We start from the raw sequence: 26213 nt of genomic DNA, 5'->3' as shown, positions 1-26213 counted from the left end.
CTGAAAGGTAATTAAAATATTTTATTTTTTATTTAAATTCAATTTGCCAACATATAGTATAACACCCAGTGCTCGTCCCATCAAGTGCCCTCCTTAGTGCCCAGTTACCCCATCCACCCACCCACCTCCCCTTCATCAATACTTTACTTCCTAGAGTTAGGAGTCTCTCATGGTTTGTCTTCCTCTCTAATTTTTCCCACTCAGTTCCCCTCCTTCCCCTTACAATCCCTTTCACTATTTCTTATATTCCATGTATTAGTGAAATTATATGATGATTGTCCTTGTCCGACTGACTTATTTCACTCAGCAGAACACCCTCCAGTTCCATCCATGTTGAAGCAAATGGTGGGTATTCATCCTTTCTGATGCCTGAGTAATATTCCATTGTGTGCATATATGCACACAATGGCTATTGTTTGGCTACAGTTTGGCTATTGTGGAAATCACTGCTATGTGGCTGATTGTGACATCACTGTGACATCACTGCTATGAACTGCTGATTGATTTTCACTCCCCTTCCTCCCTGAGAATTTGGCTCCATTGCCTTATCTTCTGTCTTGAAGCCCTCCCTCCTCCACTCAGGGAGAGAGAGTTCTTCCCACTTCTTTGGCCACAACTCTTGACCCATTCTCCTTGTCCCTTTCACTTCTCTTCACCCTGTGTCCCACCTCAACCTGGGTCATTCCTCCAAGTTCTTCCTTCTCCTTCTCCCTGCCTCACCTTGCTCATCAGGGACCTCACCAATGTCCATGGTCCCAGTTTATGCTTCTGGACAGATGCCCCCTAGCACTTCCAGAGCCCTATCGCTTCCTTGAGCTCAGGTCAGTAGTTTCCACTGTGAGTGAGCCTCTCTACCTGGAGGCCCCACCTGCATGTCACCCAAACTCGTCATCTTCCCACATGGAGTCTGCTCCCTGTCACCTGCTCTATCTGGTGGTTAGCACCATTATCTTCCTGGCTTGGATCTCCAGATGAGCCAGAACTCCTCCCTCCCTCTCACCTTCTCTCATCACCAATGCATATAGGCATCCATCCATCAATCCAAACACTCATACTTTCTGCTATTCAACAAGGAGTTGCAGAATGTCTGGCATATATGCCAGACTCAAGGCACAGAGAATACAGCAGTGACCAAGAGCAACAAGGTTCCTATGTGGCTTTAGCACACATCCTAGTAGATGGACGGGTGGAGGGAGGTAGATGATAAACACACACACAAGCCAACTTGAGCTATGAGAAGGGTGATGAAGGCAATCAAGCAGGGTAAGGCAGTGGTGACTGAGCACTTACTTTAATAGGATGTCCTCTCTGGGGAGGTGACATGTGAGCCAAGACTAGAGGGAGGAGAAGGAATCAGCCACGCAGAGATCTAAGAGGAGGAGTTCTGGGCAGAGGAAATCGCAGGTGCAAAGCACCTGGGGTGGAGACAAAGTTGGCATTTTCTGGGGGTGAGCAGCTGCTTAGTGTGGCTGGAATGCAGGTAGTAAGGGGAGGGTAGAAGGATATGGCATGGGAGAGGTAAGTAGAGGCCTAGATCATGTGGGACTAAAGGGGAGCTAGCTGACTGCTGTCAGATCTTCCTCCATGGTGTTTCCTGTATCTAGCCCAGTGTCTAAGGCACCCTGTTCACACTGCATGCCTTTTCACCCAGCCATTAGGAAGAGGCACTTACCTCATCTCTCTCTTCTCTCATCCATTGCCACCTATACTTAGCACCAGGTGAATCATTCAAATGTCAAGTATCATCCTAGGTTTCTCAGATTGTGGCATTCGGGACCCCACTATGTGGCCTTGGCTTGTCCACCAAATTTCTTCTTGTCACTTCCCATCTGCAGTCCTCAGCCAGGTGCCTGACAGGCTCCTTTTGTTACCTGTGCCATGAGCAGACACAGAACTGTCTTGGATTTAGAGGACCCAGACTTGAGTCTCAGCTCTGCCCCTTCTTAGTTTGTGGGACTGTACGCAAGTTATTTAACCTTCTGGGAGCCCGGCTTCCCCATACATGAAATGAGGCTTGGAGAGATGTGTGGATTACTTAGCAATGTCGTCTAATTATAACAAAGTGCTGTTACCTGCAAACTTCATCAGTCTGGCACCACCCAACTCTGGTATATCCCCACCATGAAACTGTCCCTGAAGTTTCCAGTGAGGTTTCTTGACTCTTCTGAGTTATCATTGCCCTTTGCATCTGTCTCTATGCTTCCATTCTACTTCTGTCTCCTCTTAGTGTTCTCTGGGTACCAGTCACATGACCCCCATTTGCGTGGGAGCACCTGGGATCAGGATCTTAGTGAGGTTCTCCTCTGAGTCCTTTATAGCAACCAGCCCGGAAATGCAGGAAGGACTGGTGGAGGGCATCTGGAGACACACAAAGGTGGGTTCAAGTCCTGGATCTGCCACTTCTTAGCAGTGTGATCTTGAGCAAGTCACTTTGCTCTCTGAGCCTCAGCTTTCTCAGCTGTAAAATGGGTGTTGAGAGAGGCCACATGGAAAGAGCACGTGACACCATTTATTTTGTTGGCTTGTTTACGCCAAGCCCTTTCTCTACAAGGTTCCCTCTGCCTGGCTTGCCCTCATTTATCTCCGCTACCAGTTCACAGCCTGGCAGCTTCATCCAGCCTTTTCTAACCAACCCACCCCCTGAGCTCCTGAAGCCTTTTTTGAGTGGATCACTCAAAAAGCACTTTTTGTTCCACAAAACTAAAACTAACCTCAAATAGACAAGGCCGTCTCTTTGCCTAGGCATCAAGGACAGGGAGCAAGTGAGAGTCATCTCTATAACTACAGTGTCCCCTGCACAGGGTCTCAGGGAGTGTGTGCTGAATGCAGGTACATATTTGTGTGTGGCAGCAGGGAGACATGAGAGAGCATGAGGCAGGGAGTGGGAGGGTGGGTGCACTGGAGCCCAAAGGAGCCTCGTAGAGTGGGTGAGAACTGCATCCAACCCTTCTACTGCCTAAGATGGAACACATGGATATTGAATGGTCTACTGTATAGCAGGCACCATGACATGCATTTCCCCCTACAGGAACCTCAAAAGTCTCCTGTGAGATGTTAGCACTCCCCCTTCTTCTAGACAGAGATTTCAGAGTCTGAGAAAAAAGGTGAATTGCCCCAGAGTACATGGCAAGTAAAGGACTGAATGGGGGCTTTTGGCCAGACCGCTAAGCCTGTCTTCTTTCTACTGGAGCCCAGTACAAAAGGAGAGGACACCCCTACCTTCCACTGCTGGTTTCAGTATGTGTGGGGGGAGGGGAACAGTGAGAAGTGAACTGGGAGTGGTACGTATGAGAGCTGTTGGACAAAGGAGGAAGTGTGTTTGAGGAGCACTGGTAGAAAAGCAGTCAGGCCAGGAGAGAGGGAAGAGGGCCAGAGATGGTAGGATGAACAGTTATGTAGAGGCTGCCTTCATCTGCCCCAGCCCAACCTCACTGCCTGCTGGGAAATGGCCTGCTTTGCCCTGTCCTGCCTCCTGGATTCCAGCAGTGCTCCAGAGGGCCCTTAGGGTGGTGGCCTTGGACTGCTGCTGCACCTCTAAGATAAGCCAATGGTGCCTCAATTGATGGGAAAGGCCTGGGATTGAGCAGAGACCAAGGCTGCAGCTGGACTTTCATTGGCCCTTCCTTTATAAACAATATTTACAATGATATTTTAAAATATTATTTGGGCTGCACTATTGATTATATTTCATGTTATTATACTCCTTTTTTCTTCTGATGTTAAATTAAGATTAAAACATTTTCATGGGCCCTAGATGCTGGGCCTAATATGCCTAATGACAAGTTGGCCCTGGCAGAGGGCACCACAGAGACTGTATTAAAGTTAAAACATTGCTGCTCAGTGGGAGAAAGGCACTTGGGCCCGGGCAGCTGGATACCTGTCTCTACACTTCAGGTGATCTAGCATGTGCGGCTGTAGGGGCACCTCCTGCCTACCTTGTTGGAGGGTAGACAGCTCTACTCATTTTCTCTTTCTTTTTTCATGAGAGACATAGAGAGGCAGAGACATAGGCGAGGGAGAAGAAGCAGGCTCCCTGCAGGGAGCCCAATGCAGGACTTGATCCTGTGACCCCAGGATCAGGATCTGAGCCAAAGGCAGATGCTCAACCACTGAGCCATCAGGTGCCTCTGAATTCATTTGCTAACCCCATCCAGGTATGTTTCCTTGTCCAGGGAGGCACACAGATTTCTGTGAGGGTCTCTAACTGGCTTCTAATGGCCTTGGACAAATTCTTTGTTGCCAAATGAGAGCAACATAGCCCAGGGCTCATGACTAGGAGGCACAACCCTGGGGGTTCCCAACTTTCTCTCCTCTGAATCAGCAGCTGAATCAGTGGTTCTAGCTTGTCCATGGAGCAACCTCCTGTCTGTGGAAGACACATTGTCCAGGTCACAAACAAATGCCAGCATGAACAAGTGCAAAGTTAAATGAACATGTCCTGGCCTGTGACAGCTTTATGAGGAGAAAAGAAAGAGGAGGTGGGAGGAGGGTGAGTGAGATGGGGGTAAGGGGGCAGGGAGCTAAGAAGGGAGGCGGGGCCCAGAGCCTATAGCAAAGGAGGAAGAACCACAGAAATAAAAACCAACCAGTGTGGTTGACACAGGTCGCATTCCTCTTTTCTCATTAGCTACTCACAAAACCCTGAAGGTAGGTATAATTTTAAGATTTTTTTATTTATTCATAGACAGAGAGAGAGAGAGCGACAGAGAGAGAGAGAGAGAGAGAGGCAGAGGGAGAAGCAGGTTCCACGCAGGGACCCCAACGTGGGAGTCCATCCCGGGTCTCCAGGATCACACCCCGGGCTGCAGGCGGCGCCAAGCCGCTGCGCTGCCACCGGGGCTGCCCGGTAGGTATAATTTTGATCCCCATTTTAGAGGTGCAAAAACGAAGGCCAAGAGAGGTGAAGGAAGATACTTCTGCAACGTTATACTCGGCTAGTTAGGACCGGAGCTAGATTTGAACACATTGGGTCTGTGTGACTCAGTGTTGGGTGAGTGGGAAAAGATTAGTCAGTGAGGTGGATGGGGAGAATGAGCGAGGCAGGATTCCTTTTTCTCGTGGTTTCACTTGTCTGGGGGGCCAGGTCAGTATCCTTACTACCTCCAGTAAAGTAAACTTGATTCCTGCCAAAAGATCTTCAGGGGGGATATCAGCATAACAGTTGCTAACATTTATTCAGTGCCTACTGTATGCGAAGCGCCACTTACACAGTTTACTATGCCTTTCCTCCCCTAATGCGTAGTGTGCAATTATGATGCCAGGCAGTGTTGAGCACTTTATGTGCATTAGCTCATTCACTTTTCACAACAATCCTATGATTAATAGCCCCATTTCATGGTTGAGAACAACTGCAACCCTAAGAGGTGAAGGGACCTACCTGAGGTCACAGGGCTGGCAAGTGAGGGAGCCTGAATTTGAAGCTTGGGCAGTCAGACTCCAAAGACCAAAGAAAGGCTGTGGTCAGGCCCCATGGGATAAGCCTGGCGAGTGAGAAGGCTGAAAGTGGAGCTCAGCCAGAGAAGAAGCAACACATGACCAAGACATTCTTCACCCAAAGGGTGACAAATGGTTTCCTTGTCCATGGAGGAAAGAGAGGAAGTATACTGGTCTAAGGGAATAACTGGAGAGACTGGAGTTGGATGGTAAGGAGCATTTCCTCATTCTGTGGGTCACTAAAGTACTACTTATCTGGCAGCATCTTACTTAGAGACAGAGGTTGTCTAAAATGACTCCCGTGAGAGCTGGAGGTTGAATCAGAGTTTGGGGATTTACAAGAATTGTCTGGCAAACAGCAGGGCTGAGTTCCTTTTTGGAGGCCAGCTCACAGGGACAGGTGGGAGGAACATAAATGGGCCTGAGCCCCAAGCACCATATTTCTCCCACCACCTGCCCCCTCCCAGGTCAGGTCTGCTCCTGGTAGTATATTTGATTATTTACACCTGAGTGGCAAACTTACTTCCTACTCCGAGGATGAGACACCCAGCCTCCTGGAAGGAGAAGGATTTGAACACCCCATCCCTCCCACAAGATGGGGAGCTGGAGGACAATGCACAGTACTGTAGCATCATTAAATAAGGGGAACCACTAGCTGAGGTCTCAGGTCACTGGGGATGGCATGATGAGGGGTAACAGGAGAGCACTGTCAAACACCTTCATGCTACACAGGTTACTTTGATCTCAGTTCCACAGCAGGCCCATGTGCTGAAGGCTTAGAGACTCATTTTATAGGCCATGGAAGCTGAGACTAAGAGAATGCTAGGATGTGAGAGGAAACATGGGAGATGTGCCAAGGGGCAGAGGTTTAGAGAAGGCAGTAGCATTTGAAAGAAGCTAGAAGATTAGAGTGATTTTGGGAGGATGGGAGGAGGAGATACCATGGAGGAGAGAATAATGTGAGCTAGCCTTGGCAGCTGGGAGACCACAGGGCCCACCTAGTGAACTTGGGGTATTGAGTTGGCATGTAAGTGCAGTGGAGGCAGGGAGAGAAGGGGGATGAGTCTGGAGAAGAGGCTCCCCAGAGGGAGACTTTGAATTGAATTCCCTAGGGCCTAGGCCATGGGGAGCCATTGAAGGTTTTTGAGCAGGAGAGGAGTATGATGAAAACTCTGCTTAAGGAAGATAAACCTGGCAGCATAGTGGGGTGAGGTTAGAAGGAGAAGCAGGAAACCCAAGGAGAAAGCTGTTTCTAAGACTCCTGGAAAGAGAAGTTAAGAGTTATGATGTTCAGCCATGGTGAGCAGGACAGGTAAGGTCTTAAAAAGGTCTTAAAAAGACCCAGCTAGGCTCTAAAAGGAAAGCAGCACATTGCCCTAGGGCTTGGCCTTGCAAACAAATGTCATTTCACTATTAATATACTGGCAAGTCCCTGTGTCCACCCCTAGCCACTGTCCTCTTCCCACCCTACCAGCTCTCATCTCCATCTACTTCCAAGTCCTCCCAACTTGTATGGATGAAGTGCTCAAGCCTAGCTCACAAGAATTGGCTCCTGGAGTTTGGTGTTCTGGGTTTTAGTGCCAGGCAGGCAAGGGGCCAGGCATGAAGAGAGCCTCATAGAGGTATGGTGAGCTTTGGAGCTCGTCTAGTTCATAGCCACACCACAGCCTTCCCAGGAAAGGGAGGCAGAGCCAAAATAGTTGCCTTCAGCCTAACCCAATGGTTCTCAACTAAAAGCAATTTTTCTTCCCAAGGGACATTTGACAATGCCTGGAAATGTTTGTGGGTTTTTTTTTTTCTGTCACAACTGGGGGACAGTGGGGAAAAATGTGGTAGTGGCATGCCAAATGCCGTGTAAAGGCTAAGGATACTGCTGCTCAGGACATAGGACAGGCTCCACAACAAAGAATTTCCCTGCCCCAAATGTGAATAGTGTCAATGTTGAGAAATGCTGATCTAACCTAAATCCTTCCATTTGCAATTGGGGTTAACCAGCAAAGGCTATTGGTATAGAAGTCTGTAAACCCAGAAAATCAAAGCTGAGAAGATAAAGGAAGATGGAAAGAAGGGCTGCAGGGAACTTCTTCTAAGGGTAGGCCTTGCCAGGCTCTCAGCCTTGTTTTGTTCTGGTTCATTCAAACACAAGGGGTGACTGCCAGCAACCAAAGCATGAACTAGTCTCACTGTTTTACTGTTCATGAGTCAAACATGACTCATGAACATGAGTTGAGGCTGTGCAGTCAAGGCGAAAGGTGCCACCCAGGGAAGAGACCAGTATATGATTTGAGGTCATTGAGAATAGACCACACACACACACACACACGCACGCACAAGGGTCAAGTGGCATAACTCTTACTTACAGCAGGAAAGGAGAAAGTGCACAATATCCAGCCCCTTTCAGAGTGTTGGATCCCTCATGCTAAAGGATCTGTTTTGCAGCTGTCAGGTGCCCTCATTTCATGCTTCAGTAGAAGGACATGATCCTTCCCCTTGTGTGTCTGAAATGCAGAAAGCTGGGGGCATGCCTGAGGGCCACTGATGTGGGAGCTTACGCAGAACACATGAGTATACATCAAGCCCAGAATAGGGAGAAATAATCCCTCACAAGGCTATAAACCCAGCACAATGTTCTAGGACCAAGGCCCAATGAAGGTGGGAGATTGGAGGGTGGGGGGATGGGATGGAAGACTGTAGGAGACTGCCTTTCCCAACACTCACTGAGCCTTTTTTGGACTCCTTTCCATCTCCTTCTCACTCCTATAAGGAAAGAAGTTACTCACAGACACTGCAGGAAAAGGTCCTGAAAGACCAAGGGAGGGGGGCACCACGAGGTCCCCAAAGGAAAGAGCAGTGTCAGGGGCAAGGGCAGGACAGGACCTGGGGCTTACCTGGGTAGTTGGCATGCTGAAGAGTCAAGGAGGACTGACTTGAGTCAAAAAGCAAGTACCTAAGAGTGAATCTAATGTAGGTGAGGAATACATGGTGAATTCCTAGTTGGCCATGAAAAGCACAGGCGTTTTTCTCTGGTGGGTCTTCCCCAGATTTTATTTATTCATAAGACAGACAGAGAGAGAGAGAGAGAGAGAGAGGCAGAGACACAGGCAGAGGGAGAAGCAGGCTCCATGCAGGGAGCCTGACATGGGACTCAATCCTCGGTCTCCAGGATCAGGCCCTGGGCTGAAGGCGGTGCTAAACCACTGAGCCACCGGGCTGCCCAAAATAAAATCTTAAAAAAAAAAGAGGTGTACTATTGCTTCCTTATAACAACAGCTTCTCTAAAGAGGCCAGTCAGCTCACCAAATACCCAGGGTTGCCAAAGGAGCAAGTGACAATGGTGATGGTTCTGTGCAGCACATTACTTGCTGGGAGCACAAGTCATAGTCCTGGTCTTTAGACCAAGAGTGAGGATGAAAGTCTTGGGCACCTTTGTTAGGGAAGGACGTGGTAAGGTCTGGGACAGAAAGGTGTAAAAGATGTCCCTTTAGGCCTGACCAGTGATCCCTAGGATCAGAGACAAGTGTAATTCCTGGGCACAAGGTCACTTACAACCGGGGGATGAACACATTTCCCTTTCCTCTGGCCCCTGCCAAAGGCTAATAACTGGTGGCCAGTAGACATGGGCTCCAAACAATACCAAGGCAACCTCAAACTCAAATTTCTTTCTGGGCTGGGTTCCCAATCTACCCTCTTACTTAGCCAAACAGCTGAACATTTCCATCTTTCTCTAACTCCCAGCTCCATCAGCTCCATCCTTACACCCTAATCACCAGGATCTGACCAGCAAACGGGCACTCACAGATTTTTCAGTTCTGACAAACCTTTCAAAGCCTTGAGAGTGATTCGGTGGATTGAGTTGTCAAAAGAAAGCTGTTAAGCAAAGAAATGTGCTGGAGTACCTTATAGCATCCAATGCTCTCATGCCCCAGAGAAGCCTAGGGCTCAAGGGAAGAACCACATCCCCATGTGTTGACCCTGGCCCAACTGACTCTCCCAGATTCCAGCGTTTCTACCTGGGCCTGCCAGATATTTCATTCCCTTCTTTCCAGCAAAACACATGGGGCTTTGCTAAGTTTTTTTTTTAAAAAGATTTTATTTATTTATTCATAGAGACACACACAGAGAGAGAGTCAGAGACACAGGCAGAGGGAGAAGCAGGCTCCATGCAGGGAGCCCAACGTGGGACTCGATCCCGGGTCTCCAGGACCATGCCCTGGGCTACAGGCGGCGCTAAACCGCTGCACCACCGGGGCTGCCTAGGGCTTAGCTAAGTTAAGCAGGATCTGCAGTGGAGCCCTGAACTGAGGGGCGTTGTTAAGTGGACTTTGCAGGAACTTGGTTTGCTTTTACCATGTCCTGCAAATTGGTTTGATTATCTCCAGCAACTAGCAATAAATGGCAGCTCCATCTTCCGGCTGCTCAGGCCAAAAGTCTATCTTTCTTGCATACCCCACATTCAATCCAAGTTCTGTTGGTTCTCCTTTCATAATCCATCCAGAAACTTTCCACTCCCTACCACAACCACTGATCCCACCCTAGTCCTTGCTAACATCATCACTCTCCTGGGTGACTGCAGGAGGCTCTCACTGGCCTTCCTATTTCCACCCTAGCCTCCTACAATTCACTCTCGATATAGAAACCAGAAAGACCCTTTACTCAAAACTCCAATGGCATCAGATTTGCTCAAGTGTTTGTGAAGGTCTAAAAGGCCCTACCCAAATTTGCCCCCTTGTTACCTCTCTAACCAGATCTTCTACTAATTCTCCCTCATTTTATCTGAATTGGCCACATTGACCTCCTTGCTCTCCCTTGTCAGGCATACTCCTGCCTTGGTGTCCTTACATTGCCCATCTCCCCAGATATCAGCAAAGCTCTCTCATTTACCTCCTTGGAGTTCTTACTCAAATGTCAGTGAAGCTTTCTGTGACCACTTATTGGAGATGGCAGTGTATACCTTCACCCCTGGCCCAACATTCCCTATGTCATTTCCCAGCTTTACCACCATCTGACACACTATGTCATTTATATATTTCATATATCATCTGTCCCTCCCCATTCAGCAGAACCCCCACTAAGAGCAGAGATATTCAACAGATTTGGTCTCTGCTATTATCACTAGAATCAGAACAGTAGCTAGTATAGACTCAATGAATAAGCATTGAATGAATTAGCAGTGAAACCCTTGAAATCAAGCTAGGAAACCTTACCCTTCTTCAGTTGGATTGGTGCCCAGTGGAAGCATCAACATAGGGTTGTGAGTACAACGGACCAAGGACTATGTCCACCTAATGCAGGATCTGGCACTTTGTATGTACCCAGGGCTTGTTAAAAGAACAGATACTAGGGCAAATTGATAGGCAAATATGAATTGACTGAATACTGGTTTCTCCTCTTTGATAATATATTTGAATTTCAAGGGAGTGCTCTCAAAACACAATGCTTCAACACCAAGGGTGGAAGCTCAGGCCCTGCAACCACCTCAAAGAGTCACTCTTTTGGAAAGAGTGAGGCTTGAAGTACTCCTTGAATTTCACTCCAGCCCCAAGCCTATATCCCCTGGCCTACATTCACTTATTTAACAAATATTCCTTTAGTACTTATTTTATATCAGGTTCTAGGAGGGCTAGGGTTCTGCCCACAAAGAAGCCCATCCAAACCTTAACCTTAGCCTTTCTTTCTAGTATCTTTCTTTTCCCCATTTCCAAATTCTGAGCCTCAGAAGGAAGGAGAAGGAAATGGATCCAGAGAGACAAGAGATATACCACCTGCGCGGAGGCCAGGATGCCCCAGTGCCCTTCTGTGGAGAAGGGGGAATCCTCAGGCCTTTCCTCTCATAGAGGCACTATAGCGGCCTGTGAGCAAGGCCCCAGTGGAGTAGAACCTAACACTGACACATGCTGCTTGAGGGCCAAATGGGGGTTACCTGACCAGGGGGATGGCCCTCGTAAGCTTTTTAGCAGACATTGTTTTTTCAAATTGAACACAGCTGAATTAGTAAGATGGACTTGACCAATGTATGGGCTTCACTGTTGTGTGTGAGCTACAGCATCACTGGATACCAAAGCTGCATAGAGTAATTTATATAATGCACTGCTGTTCAATTTGAAGTCCATTAGCTTGACACATAGAACCTGGAGCATTCTAAAGGCTTTCTAACAAAAGCTTCCATGTAGTTGACATTTGAACATATAGGGATTAGGGGCATTGATCCGCCACATAGTTGAAAATTCATGTATATCTTTTGACTCCCCCAAAACTTTACTAATAGCCACTGTTGAGTGGAAGCCTTGCTGATAACATGTACAGTTAATTAACATATTTTGTATGTTATATGTATTATATACTATGTATTCTTACAGTAAGCTGGTGAAGAGAAAATGTTTTTAAAAATCATATGGAAGAGGGGCACCTAGGTGGCCCAGTGGTCGAGCATCTGTCTTTGGCTCAGGTTGTGATCCTGGGGTCCTGGGATCAAGTCCTGCATCGGGTTCTCTGCAGGGAGCCTGTTTCTCTTTCTGCCTATGTCTTTGCCTCTCTCTGTGTCTCTCATGAATAAATAAATAAAATATTTTTTAAAAATCATAAGGAGAAAATACACTCATAGTATTATACTGTAAAAAAAATTCACATTTAAGTGGACCAATGCAGTTCAAATCCACGTTGTTCAAGGATAAACTGTGCTTGTTCTTGCTCCCTCATTCTCTCTTTCTAAGATCTCTTTCTCCTTCTTTCTCGTTCTTTTTGTCCCATCTCTCCATCTAGCATTCACTGAGAACTGGCAGGGCCTGTGCTGGGCTTTGGGCCCAGAGTTAAATAAAGCTGAGACTCTTCCTAGAAGGAGCTAAAAATCTCATGCAGGAAAGAAATATAGAAATCATTTCAATACACGGCCATTACTGACAAAGCAGAGATAGCCACAGTCTGGAGAGTGAGTGATGGGTAGTGGGTGGGGGTAGCCATGATAGATTTCCTAGAGGAGACACTATACTGTGGTGGACTATAAAGTGTGGAGGAGTGTGTGGAGGAGTGTGTGGAGGACTATAAAGTCCTCAAAGATAAGTAGGAGTTAGTCAGGCAATGGAAGGGCCAAGGAAGGCATTCCAGTTGAAGGGACAACATTAGTGAACACACAGGGGCTGGAAGTGCAGACAGGCCCCAGGTCTCAGAGATCTGTCAAGCCAGTGTTTCCCAAACTAGGTTCTGCTAAACACAATGTCCTGTGAGAAAGATAGGGTAGAGGAGGGTTTTGCTGAGCCTCAGTACATATTATCATAGTATAGGTACTGATCTGTCCTGCAGTAAAGACACCTGCTTTGCTTTGTTGAGCCCAGCATTCTTTTAACTTATTTATCCTTGGAGCCCTTTTTGTCACAAGATCTCAATGATAATTCCAGGCCACAGAGTTTGAGAAATGCTGCCATGGACATTAGGGAACCAGCAGAGGGTTTCAGTCTGGGGGTGATGAGGCTGAGCCTGTTTCAGAAGGCTCATTTTGGAGACTATCTGGGTCATGGACTGGAGAGGGAGAGAACTGCTGAGAGATCAGAAGAGACCACTGCAATCACCCAGGCAAGAGAATTGCAAGTCCCATCCATAGCAAGGGAGCAGCAGCGAGGATGGATGGCACTGAAGCCTATATCATCTTTGAATCTGGCCCAGTCTGTGTGCCCTAAAGCTTGCCCACAGATTGACAGAGGTCCCCCCAATCAGCCTAGTCCCACTGTAAGTCTGTCTGCACTTTCCTCACCTAGGCCTAGTCACCTAGGCCCAACTCCACTAGACTGCCAAGGATAGCAGTGTACTGGCAGTTAAGAAGGTCAGGTTCCTGGCTTCTCTCCACCCTAAAACCTTAAAAGGTTGGTGTCTCAAAAGACCTACAGTCCTCAATTCCATTTCTCCCTAATGGGATTTGCAGCCTGAGCATATCTGGCACCAACCTCACTTCTATTTTATGAAGCATTTTAAGACTTTGAACTGGAGGTACTTTGTTAGGAAGGCAAGCTGGACTGATGGCAGCAATGAAAGAGTGAAGAGGGGGTGCACATAGCAGCTCTTCCCCCCATATATCAGCCTTACTTCCCCGCCCCCCCAGGCCAAATGCAAATTCAAGATCACAGATGGAAACACTCTGTCAGACTATTTCTGTGGGTAATGGTGATAGACACCTTTGCCCACATGGACACACACTATGTACACCAAACAAGGCCCCCAGGCCTCAAGGCACTAGGGCTAACCCAAATGTTCATAAAAGGAAGCATGTAGCCAGTGACCCTTATTTACTGACACAGAATGACTCTCTCCCTCTACCACCCCCCTACACACACACACACACACACACACACACACACACGGGTATATGACATTTTAACCTGGTTGCTTTGATGCATCCATTTGGACACCAGGAACGTTTTGTTCTGACTGCTTTAATGCAAGTGGATTTGATATAAAGATTTTTTAAAGGACCTAAAATTAAACCATAAACCTTCAGCTTAAAAAATATATTATTATCAAGTATTATTTGAAAAGGACATCTGTGTAATTTGGTAATGGTGGAGAATAATTCACTTAAACTGTAGTTTAAAAGTTAAAAAAATGAGTGTAGTAAAAATTACTAATCTGCTATTAGTTACACAATATAAAAGCATGTAACGTTTAACAGCAATAACCTAAAATGTGAAGGGGAGAGAAATAAAAGTGTAAACTTTAGAGGCATTAGTCAAGTAGTTATCAATTTAAAATAGGAAGTTACAATTCTAAGATATTTTATGTAAGTCTCATGATAACCACAAAGGAAAAACCTGCAGCAAAAGAACATGATAAAGAATTCATTATACAAAAGAACATGTTAAAGAATTCAAAGTATATTAACACCAAAAGACACAAAAACATGAAAAAAGACAGGAGGACCTCTAATTGAAAGACATAGAAAGGCTGAATAGACTTTAATAAAAAATAAAAGATCTAAAGAAGTGCTTCTGGCAAGAAACTCACTTTTGCCTTAAAGACACACGTAGCCTGAGACTGAAGAGATGGGAAAAGTCACTTCAAGAAAATGGAACAACAATAAAATCAAAACAGAGGTACATATATCAGAAAAAAATGGACTTTAAAAATGATAAAAAGAGGGGAAAGGACCATTATGTAATAATAAAGGGATCAATACATCAAGAACATAAAAACAATTATAAATATTTATGAACTCAACATCAGAGCATCCAAATATAGAAAGCAAAAACTAGCAGAGCTAAAAGGAGAAATAAATACTAAAACAATAATAGTTGGAGATTTTAATACCACATTCTCAACATGGATAATCCAGACAAAGAATTAATGAGGAAACAGTGGATTTGAACACACTATAGATCATATGGACCTAACGGATCTATACAAAACATTCTATACAAAAACAGCAGAATACGCATTCTTCTCGAGTGCACGTGGGACATTACCTAGTACAGACCATACATTAGGCCACAAAACAAACAGGTCTTAGTAAATTCAAAAAGACAGGAATTATATCAGGTAGCTTCTCTGACCACAATGGCACGAAACTAGAAATCAATAATAAGAGGGAAACTAGAAAATTTATGAACACTTGAAAACTAAGCAACACTCTTCTGAACGACCAATGGGCCAAAAAAGAAATTAAAGAGGAAATAAAAAAGTTTCTGAGACAAATGAAAATGGCAATACAACATACCAGAAATTATGGAATGTAGCAAAAGCAGTTCCAAGAGGAAAGTTCAGAGTATCAACACCTATATTAAGAAGCAAGAAAGATCTCCCCTAAACCACCTAACTCTATCTGTTAAGGAATTCAAAAAAGAACAAATTGAGCCCAAGTTAGCAGAAGAATGAAAAGAATAAAGATTAAAGCAGAAATAAATAAAATAGAAAAAAAACAATAAAGATTAAACAAACAAACAGCTGGCTCTTTGAAAAGATGAACAAAATTGACCAACTCTTAGCTAGACTAACCAAGGGAAAAAAAGAGAAAATCCAAATCAACAAAATCTTAAATGAAAAAGGACACATTACAATTGATACCACTGAAATATAATGGATCATAAGAGAATACTATGAACAAATATATGTCAACAAACTGGAAAACCTAAAAGAAATGAAAAAATTCTTAGAAACATGTAACTTACAGGGTATCCCTGGGTGGCTCAGCGGTTTAGCGCCTGCCTTCAGCTCGGGGTGTGGTCCTGTAGTACCGGGATCGAGTCCTGCATCGGGCTCCTGGCATGGAGCTTGCTTCTCCCTCTGCCTGTGTCTCTGCCTCTCTTTCTCTGTGTCTCTCATGAATAAATAAATAAAATCTTTTAAAAAAAGAAACATGTAACTTACAAATACTGAATCAGGAAGAAATAGAAAATCTGAATAGGCCAATTACTAGTAAGGAGATTGAATCAGTAATAAAATATCTCCCAACAAAGAAGAACCCAGGACCAGATAGCCTCACTGGTGAACTTTACATTTAAAGAATTAACACCCAATCTCAAACTCTTGCAAAAAATCAAAGAGGAGGAAACTCTCCCAAACTCATTTTACAAGGCCAGCATTACCCTGATTCCAAAACCAGAAGAGAAAACTACTAGAAAAAAAAAAACAAAATAAAACAACAAAACAGCAACCAAAACAAAACAAAAAACAATTATAGACCAATATCCCTAAGGAATATAAATGCAGAAATTCTCAACAAAATACTAGCAAACTAAATTCAACTTAATTAAAAGAATCATTGACCATGATCAACTTGGATTTATCCCTGGATGCAGCTTATGTAAATCAATTAATCACATTAATAGAATAAAAAAAATCATAGGATCATCTCAGTAGATACAGAAAAAGCATTTGACAAAATTCAACACCCATTCATATAAAAACTCTTCACCTGGGTGCCTGGATGACTCAGTCAGTTAAGCATCTGCCTTTGGTTCAGGTCATGATCCCAGGGACTTAGGATCAAGCCCCATGTCGGGCTCCCTGCTCAATGAGGAGCCTGCTTCTCCCTCGCCTTCCCTTTAGCGCTCTCTCTCACTATCTCTGTCTCTCTCTCTCAAATAAATAAGTAAAATCTTAAAAAAAGAAAATTTGCGAATTGAGAATACTTTCAGGAAACTCAGTGACTCCATCAAGCATAATAACATTCACACTATAGGGATCTCAGAAGAAGGAGAAAGAGAAAAGGGGCCAGAAAATTTATTTAATGAAATAATAGATTAAAACATCCCTAAATCTGGAGAAGGAAATAGATATCTACATCCAAGAGGCACAGTTCCCCACAAAAATTCAACCCAAGGAGGTCCACACCAAGATATATAGTAATAAAATGGCAAAAAGTAGCGATAAAGAAAATGTTTTAAAAGCAGCATGAGAAAAGAAGATAGTTTCATACAAGGGAAACCTCATACAGCAATGGGCATATTTTTCAGCAGAAACTTGGTAAGCCATAAAGGAAAAGCATGATATAGTCAAAGTGCTGAATGAGAAAAATTTGGAGCCAATAATACTCTATCCAGCAACGCTATCATTTAAAATGGAAACAGAGATAGAGAGTTTCTCAGACAAACAAAAACTAAAGGAGTTTATGACCATTAGGCAAGCCCACAAGAAATATTAAGGGAGACTCTTTCAGTGGAAAGGAAAGATCATAAGTGAGAGTGTGAAAAATAGATGCAGTGAAACGCCGGGACACCTGCACCCTGATGTTTATAGCAGCAATGTCCACAATAGCCAAACTGTGGAAGGAGCCTTGGTGTCCATCGAAAGATGAGTGGATAAAGAAGCTGTGGTATATGTACACAATGGAATATTACTCAGTCATTAGAAATGACAAATACCCACCATTTGCTTCGACGTGGATGGAACTGGAGGATATTATGCTGAGTGAAATAAGTCAATCAGAGAAGGACAAACATTATATGATCTCATTCATCTGGGGAATATAAAAAATAGTGAAAGAGAATAAAGAGGAAAGGAGAAAAAATGAGTGGGAAATATCAGAAAGGGAGACAGAACATGAGAGACTCCTAACTCTGGGAAACAAACTAGGGGTGGTGGAAGGCGAGGTGGGCAGGGGGTGGGGGTGACTGGGTAATAGGCACTGAGGGGGGCACTTGATGGAATGAGCACAGGGTGTTATTCTATATGTTGGCAAACTGAACACCAATAAAAATAAATTTATTAAAAAAATAAAATAAAACATGCACTAACTTAATAAGCATTTACTGGACTTGTAACCAATGAGGGGAAATACAAGTAAAATAATTTTTGAGTCTGGCTTAAAAAAAAGAGAGTGTGAAAAATAAAACACAAAAGCAGTAAAAATAAATATTTCTGTAAAAGTCAAGAGATTCATAAAATAAAAGGATAGAAGATGTGGTATCATGTACCTAAAATGTAGAGGGGGGATAAAGAATGGGTTTAAACATAGGCAATCCTCAACTTAATATAGACTGCTATATGCAGAAAATGTTATATACAAATCTTAGGGTAAGCACAAATCAAAAACTAGTAATAGATATGCAAAGAATAAAGAGAAAGGAATCCAAGTATATCACTAAAGAAACCTAATGAGCCATGAAAAAGAGCAAGAAAAGAAAGTATCAAAGAAAATCTACAGAAAGAAGCAAAAAACAAGTCACAAAATAGAAATAAATACATATCTATCAATAATTACTTTGAATGTAAATTGACTAAATGCTCTAATCAAAGCACATAAGGTGACTAAATAGATAAAGTGATGGGGCATCCCGGGTGGCTCAGCGATTTAGTGCTTCCTTCAGCCCAGGGCATGATCCTGGGGGCCCGGGATTGAGTCCCACATTGGGCTCCCTGCACGGAGCCTGCTTCTCCCTCTGCCTGTGTCTCTGCCTCTCTCTCTCTCTCTCGTGTCTCTCATGAATAAATAAATAAAATCTTTTTTTGAAAAAGTAAAAAAATAAAGTGATAGAGTGGATAAAAAAAAACAAGACTCATTGATATACATGAAACTAATATATCACTGTATGCTAACTGGAAATTTAAATAAACCCTTAAAAACAAGACCTATCTTTATGCTGCCTACTAGAAATCCATTTCAGACAGGAAGACACCTGCAGATTGAAAGTGAGGGGATGGAGAAACATTTATCATGCAAATCGATGTTAAAAGAAAGCCAGAGTACCAATACTTATATTGGACACAATAGATTTTTTTAAGTAAGCTCCACACTCAGTGTGAAGCCAAACATGGGGCTTGAACTCACAACCCTGAGATTGTGACCTGAGCTGAGATCAAAAGTTGTACACTTAACAGACTAAGCCACTCATGCACCCCATGACAAAATAGATTTTAAAACAAAGACTAAGGAGAGACAAAGAAGAAAGAAAAAAAAAGGAGAGACAAAGAAGGACACTATATATTAGAAGGAATAATCCAACAAGAAGATATAACAACTATAAATATTAATGCATTCAACATAAAATAGTTAATAACAGAAAGGAAGCAAGAGATAGTTAATACAATAATAGTAGGGGACTTAACACCTTATTTGTATCAATGGACAGATTATCCAGACAGAAAATCAGCAAGGGGAAACAGTTTTGAATGACACACTGGAATAGATGGATTTAACAAACATATTCAGAACATTCCATTCTAAAACAGAATACACTTTCTTTTCAAGTGCACATGGAACATTCTCCAGAATAGATCATGTATTAGGCAACAAAACAAGCCTCAACAAATTCAAAAAGTCTAAGTCATACCATGCATCTTTTCTGACCACAAATCTAGGATACAAGAAAGTCAACCACACACACACACACACACACACACACACACACACAAATCTTAAAGGGCTTGAATACATGGAGGTTAAGTAACATGCTACTAAACAATAAATGGGTCAACCAGGAAATCAAAGAAGAAATTAAAAAGTACATGGAAGTGGGGCAGGGCAAGATGGTGGAAGAGTAGGGGTCCTCAAGTCATGGTCCCACCAGCTTTTTAAAGAGAGAACAGTCCGAATGCTACAAAGAGAAAAGTTTTCACTTCTAGCAAGGTAGGAAGATGGAAATAACTAACTAAGAATAAAGTCTGGGAGGGGCACCGCGAGGAGCCAGGCTAAAGTGGAGCATCAAAAGCCTCCAGGACAGGAAAGCCCAGCCCTGGAGAAGCGGGAACGTTAAAAATCGACACCACGGGATCCCTGGGTGGCTCAGCGGTTTGGCGCCTGCCTTTGGCCCAGGGCGCAATCCTGGGGTCCCGGGATCAAGTCCCGCATCGGGCTCCCGGCACGGAGCCTGCTTCTCCCTCTGGCTGTGTCCCTTCCTCTCTCTGTCTGTCTGTCGGTCTATCATGAATAAATAAATAAATAAATCTTTAAAAGAAAAATCGACACCAGATTTTTCCTAGATGGAAAAGTGCTTAGCAGGGAAATCTGGCAGAATCTCAGGAGTGGTGGTGAAGCCTCCAGATTCCCAGAGTCACTATTAGAGGAAGCATGCCCCAGGTAAAGTGCACCACAAACTGCGGACAGATCTGAGGAAAGGACTGGAGTGCCACAGCCTTCGGGGCATTTGGGACAAGCCAGTTGGTTACACAGGCCGGCTCTGAATGGAGGTGTCTGCACCCTGTTGCCTTCGGGAACCACGGCCCCTGGGAGCGCAGTTCCAGCAGCACAGAGCCCAGGATCACTGGGCACCCAAGCGGACAAAGCTGGCGACCCTGCATTCCCCCGGGACAGGCGGAAATGGGGAGGGCACAGGGCAGCAAGAACTCTCCTGCCGCTGGGCGCACCACAAGCTGTGCAAATCAGTGCTCCCTCGCCAGTCCCGGCAACATCTAGGCCAGTGCAGAGTAGGAGATTGCGGTTAGTTACTAGCAGGGAGCTGACTCCAGATCTGGAAATCTGGCTGCTGCCATTGTTGTTTTTCCTCCTTGTTTCACCTTATGCCTGGGGAGAGGCAGGGCTGCCAGGCAACAAAGGCATAAATAGCTCACACTGAGTCCAGGACCTGGCAGGGGTCGGGGCATCTCCCCCAGTCACACACATCTGAGAATCAGCACAGCAGGCCCCTCCCCCAGAAGAACTGCTAGAAGAACAGGAGAAGAGCAAGTTCTTGACCAAGCAGTGCTGGACCAAGGGAAACTCGAGGGAATATAGTATATAGAACTAGAAGGTCCCCCACTTTTTCTTTTTTAAATTATTTTTTCATTTTCCATTACAACTCATTTTTATATCAGACTAAGTATTTCCAATATTTCCAATATTTTGTGCCTTTTCCCACCTTAACTACAATATTTTATAAGCTCTTCAGTTTTAAGTTTCTTCCTTTTTGACTTTCATATTTCTACAATTACATGTCTTAGATATATTTTTAACTTCTGGATTCCCTTCAACTCACTCAATTTAATTTTGGGAGATATATGATATTTGGGTTTTTGTTTTGTGGTTTTTGTTTTCTCTGCTCATTTTGTTCTACAATGGTGGAAGTTAATATCTCCTAAACCATGACCAGAATACACCCAAAACCAAGTGGAATACCATGCTGGTTCATTCTGTGAGATTATATTCTCTCTTCCTTCCCATTCTGCCCCCCTCTTCTATCTTGTTTTGTTTTGGTGGTCAATGTTGGGGCCCTCTACAAGTATTTCTGGTTTATATAATTTTGGGACTGAGCATCTTCTAACATACATAATTTAATACACCCAGAACCAAGATTATCACCCTCTAGGATCCCTCAGGTAGACTACATTCTCCCTCCACTACAACTTTTTCAATACCACCATCTCTCCCAGTCTGCCCCCTTTATAAGTTTTATTTCCCTTATTTTCTCTTTTTACTCTTTTGTTTTCTTCTTTTTTTCTTCTACTTTGGGATTTTTAGCTTTTTATTTTTTACTACTTTATTTTGGTATTTTTTTCACTTTTGTTTTATATTGTTCTGACATTCTTTTTCATTTTCTGGTCTCTCAGAATCATCTAGGGTGGAATTTACTTAGGTCACGGTTGATATTCTTGACTCAGCCCATTCATACAGCCACTCTACACTGAACAAAATGACTAGAAGGAAGAATTCATCACGAAAGAAAATATCAGAAACAGTATTCTTTGCCACAGAGTTAAAGAATATAGATTTCAATTTGATGTCAGAAAGCCAATTCAGAAGCACAATTATAAAGCTAATGCTAGCTCTGGAAAAAAAAAAAACATTAAAGACTCCAGAGACTTTGTTACTGCAGAATTGAGATCTAATCAGGCCGAAAATAAAAATAAATTAAATGAGATGCAATCCAAACTGTATGTCCTACCGGCTAAGGTTAATGAGAGGGAAGAAAGAGTGAGTAACATGGAAGACAAGCTGATGGTAAGGAAGGAAGCTGAAAAAGAAAGAGAAAAACAATTAAGAGACCATGAGGAAAGGCTAAGGGAAATAAATGATAGCCTGAGAAGGAAGAATCTACATGTAACAGGGGTTCCAGAAGATGCTGAGAGGGACAGAGGGCCAAAAGCATATTTGAACAAATCATAGCTGAGAACTTCCCTACCTTGGGAAGGAAAACAGGCATTCAGATCCAGGAGATAGAAAGGATTCCCCCCCCCCAAATTGATAAAAACCATTCAACATCTCGACATTTAATAGTGAAATTGCAAATTCCAAAGATAAAGAGAAAATCCTTAAAGCAGCAAGAGACAAGAGATTCTTAACTTATAGGGGGAGAAATATGAGATTAACAGCAGACCTCTCCACAGAGACCTGGCAGACCAGAAAGGGCTGACATTATACTTTCAGGGTACCAAATGAGAACATGCTGCCAAGTATACTTTATCCAGCAAGGTTCTCATTCAGAATAGAAGGAGAGATAAAGAGCTTCCAAGATAGGCAGAAACTGAAAGAATATGTGACCACCAAACCAGCTCTGCAAGAAATATTAAGGGGGACCCTGTAAAAGAAAGAGGATACCCAAAGAAATAATCTACAAAAACAGTGACTGAATAGGTATTATGAGGACACTAAATTCGTATCTTTCAATAGTTCCTCTGAAAGTGAATGGGCTAAATGATCCCATCAAAAGACACAGAGTATTGGACTAGATAAAAAAGCAAGATCCATCTATTTGCTGTCTACAAGAGACTCATTTTAGACTTAAGGACACCTCCCTCCTGAACATGAAAGGGTGGAAAACCATTTACCATTCAAATGGTCCTCAAAAGAAAGTTGGGTAGCAATCCTCATATCAGATAAAAATTTTATCCCAAAGACTGTAGTAAGAGATGAAGAGGGACACTATATCATACTTAAAGGCTCTATCCAACAAGAAGACCTAACAATAATGAATATTTATGCCCCCAATGTAGGAGCTGCCAAGTATATCAATCAACAACCAAAGTAAAGATATACTTAGATAATAATACACTAAGACTGGGAGACTTCAATACGGCACTTTCTGCAAAGGACAGATATTCTAAGCAGAACATCTCCAAAGAAACAAGGGCCTTAAATGATACACTGGACCAGATGGATTTTACAAATATATACAGAACTTTCCATATGAATGCAACTGAATACACATTCTTCTCAAGTGCACATGGAACTTTCTCCAGAATAGACCACATACAGAGTCACAAATCACTTCTCGATGGATACCAAAAGATTGGGATTTTCCCCTGCATATTTTCATACCACAAAGCTTTGAAACTAGAACTCAATTACAAGAAGAAATTTGGAAGAAACTCAAACATGTCGAATGGGTCAACCAGGAAATTAGAGAAGAATTAAAAAGATTCCTTGAAACTAATGAAAATGAAGATACAACCGTTCAAAAGCTTTGGGATACAGCAAAAGCAGTCCTAAGAGGGAAATACATCACAATAGAAGGCTCACTCCAAAAATTTGAAAAAACTCAAATACACAAGCTAACCTTGCACCTAAAGGAACTGGAGAAAGAACAGCAAGTAAAACCTACACCAAGCAGAAGAAGACATATAAGAAAGATGTGAGTAGAACTCAATGGAATAGAGACCAGAAGAACTGTAGAACAGATCAATAAAGCCAGGAGTTGGTTCTTTGAAAGGGTTAATAGGATAGATAAAACCCTAGCCAGGCTTATTAAAAATAAAAAAGACTCAAATTAATAAAATCATGAATGAAAGAGGAGAGAACACCACCAATACCAAGGAAATTCAAATTATTTTAAAAACTTATTATATACCAAAAAATTAGGCAATCTAGGAGAAATGGATGCATTTCTGGAAAGCCACAAACAACCAAAACTAGAACTGGAAGAAATAGAAAACCTGAACAGGTCAATAACCAGTGAGGAAATTGAAGCAGTCATCAAAAACCTCCCAAGACACAAAAGTCCAGGGCCAGATGGCTTCAGAGGGGATGTCTATCAAACGTTTCAATAAGAAATTATACCTATTCTTCTAAAGCTGTTTCAGAGGATAGAAAGGGACGGAATACTTCCAATCTCGTTTTATGAGGCCAGCATCACCTTGATTCTAAAACCAAAGACCCCACCAAAAAGGAAAAATATAGACCAATTTCCCTAGTGAACTTGGATGCAAAAATTCTCAACAAGACACTAGCCAATAGGAACCAATAGTACATTAAAAAGATTATTCACCATGACCAAGTGGCATTTATCCCCAGGATGCAAGGATGGTTCCACACTCCTAAAACAATCAACAAGATAGATAACATCAACAAGAGAAAAAAAAAGAATGTATGATTGTCTCAATAGATGCAGAGAAAGCATTTGACAAAATACAGCATCACACCCCAAGGGCCCTTCTCTCAGTCTCAGGAGGATCACTCCAGTCCCTACACACTCTGGCACACTTGTTCACAGTCACCACCCTGGCAGCCAAACTCCAGGCCATAACAGGCCCGGGCGCCAGTGTGCCTTTGTCTGTACTCTGCTCTCAGCCTGCCAGGCCCAGGGGGAAATAAAAGCACCCCAGTTTCTGCTCTCTCTAAAAAAAAAAATACAGCATCCATTCCTTTTTTTTTCTTTCCAAGTTTTATTACCAACATAGAGAGGGACGTGCATGTCCACGATGACTGATTGTCATTACAAGACTCAACTGGACAGAGACGGTAGGGCCCCAAGCTGGTGCCCGCCCTAGTCTGTCTACCAGATGAGGGGAGCTGAGCATAGGCACAAGGCCCAGGAGCCGCCAAGCCCATGGTTCCCCTTCTATTTCTCCTTCTCTTTCTGATCTTTTTCTTTCTTCTTCCACTCCGTTTCGCTTCTTCCTCCTCGTGGTTCTTGATCGGCTGCTCCACTTCCTTCTGCTTCAGGACCCTGATGACCATCTTCCTGTTCTCTCTCATCAGGGAAGCGATTTCCACTTTTTCATCAGAGAGTTCACTCATATCCATGGTCTTGTTTAGGATTTTGATAGCTAAAGCAAGTGCGGACTTCAGAGTCATTTCTCCTTTGTAATCTTCTTTTAACATTGGACACAGCTGCAGCTCTATTGTTTCCAATGCACGTGGCCTCCATCCTCCATAATACTCTGATAGAGCATATACTCTGACAGGGCTGAAAGTCATAGTGCTTATCCCAGCCGATGTAAAGCAATGAAACAACAAAGGGACATTTTCCTCCAAACTGTGTATAGGCTTGTTTGATATCACACAGTGCTGTGACCAACTGCTCACAAGGAATTGGTTCCTGATACTGTAAAAAATACCTTTGAGCAATGAGTCTCAGTTCATTTGTGAGAAGGTTAACATCAGAAGTTATATCCGCCATGCTGCAAGCCATGTCCTCATTCAGTTTATAAATTTTTTTCAGAAAAAAGGCTTCTTCAAGAAGCCTGTGGATGTTGCATCTTTCTGCTGTAAGCAAAAAACCATCATTTGCTAGAATTCTCAAGCAGGTGCCTGCATTTCCAATGGCTTCCATGGCATCTTCAACTTGGTACAAGCGACCTTCTGGAGAAAATATGGTGGTTGGTCCTGGAGTCATACCTTCGAGATATGTTTTCTGAGCTTTATATGGGATCCCTGGGTGGCACAGTGGTTTAGCACCTGTCTTTGGCCCAGGGAGTGATCCTGGAGACCCGGGATCGAATCCCACGTCTGGCTCCCGGTGCATGGAGCCTGCTTCTCCCTCTGCCTGTGTCTCTGCCTCTCTCTCTCTCTGTGTGTGACTATCATAAATTTAAAAAAATAAAAAAAAAATTAATTCCTGCGGGACACACAGAAGAGGAGAGACTGACATGGAGACGTTTCTCGCAGAAGAAACCTCATGGCTACTACTGCTGTTAAGCAGCCGCTACCAATAAGGACAGAGAAAACCCAAAAGACTCCACCCCAAGATTGCTAGAACTCATTACAGCAATTCGGCAGTGTGGCAGGATACAAAATCAATGCCCAGAAATCAGTGGCATTTCTATTCACTAACAATGAGACTGAAGACAGAGAAATTAAGGAGTCAATCCCATTGACAATTGCACCCAAAAGCATAAGATACCTAGGAATAAATGTAACCAAAGAACCAGATAAAGACAACACAAAAAAACGAGAACTACAGGCCAATATCTATCATAAAGGTAGATGCAAAAATCTTCAACAAAATGTTAGCAAGCCGGGCAGCCCAGGTGGCTCAGTGGTTTAGCACTGCCTTCAGCCCAGGGCCTGATCCGGGAGATCCAGGATCGAGTCCCATGTCGGGCATCCTGCATGGAGCCTGCTTCTTCCTCTCCCTGTGTCTCTGCCTTTCTCTCTGTGTCTGTCATGAATAAATAAATATAATCTTTAAAAATATATATTAGCAAGC

The 26213-nt window shown here is 43.5% G+C and overlaps 1 long non-coding RNA gene and 1 pseudogene across 1 annotated transcript in view; one reads left to right on the top strand and one right to left on the bottom strand.

Annotated features, from left to right (window-relative positions):
* Positions 1–26213, top strand: part of LOC144308463 (uncharacterized) — an 852603-nt gene that overhangs the window by 290597 nt on the left and 535793 nt on the right. The gene's annotated exons all lie outside the window — the stretch shown is intronic.
* On the bottom strand, positions 24624–25403 carry LOC144307852 (proteasome subunit alpha type-4 pseudogene; annotated as a pseudogene).

Source organism: Canis aureus, chromosome X (assembly GCF_053574225.1).
Source record: "Canis aureus isolate CA01 chromosome X, VMU_Caureus_v.1.0, whole genome shotgun sequence".
Taxonomy (NCBI): domain Eukaryota; kingdom Metazoa; phylum Chordata; class Mammalia; order Carnivora; family Canidae; genus Canis; species Canis aureus.
The sequence above is the reverse complement of the archived record's forward strand: the minus strand, read 5'-3'. Positions and strand labels throughout refer to the sequence as shown.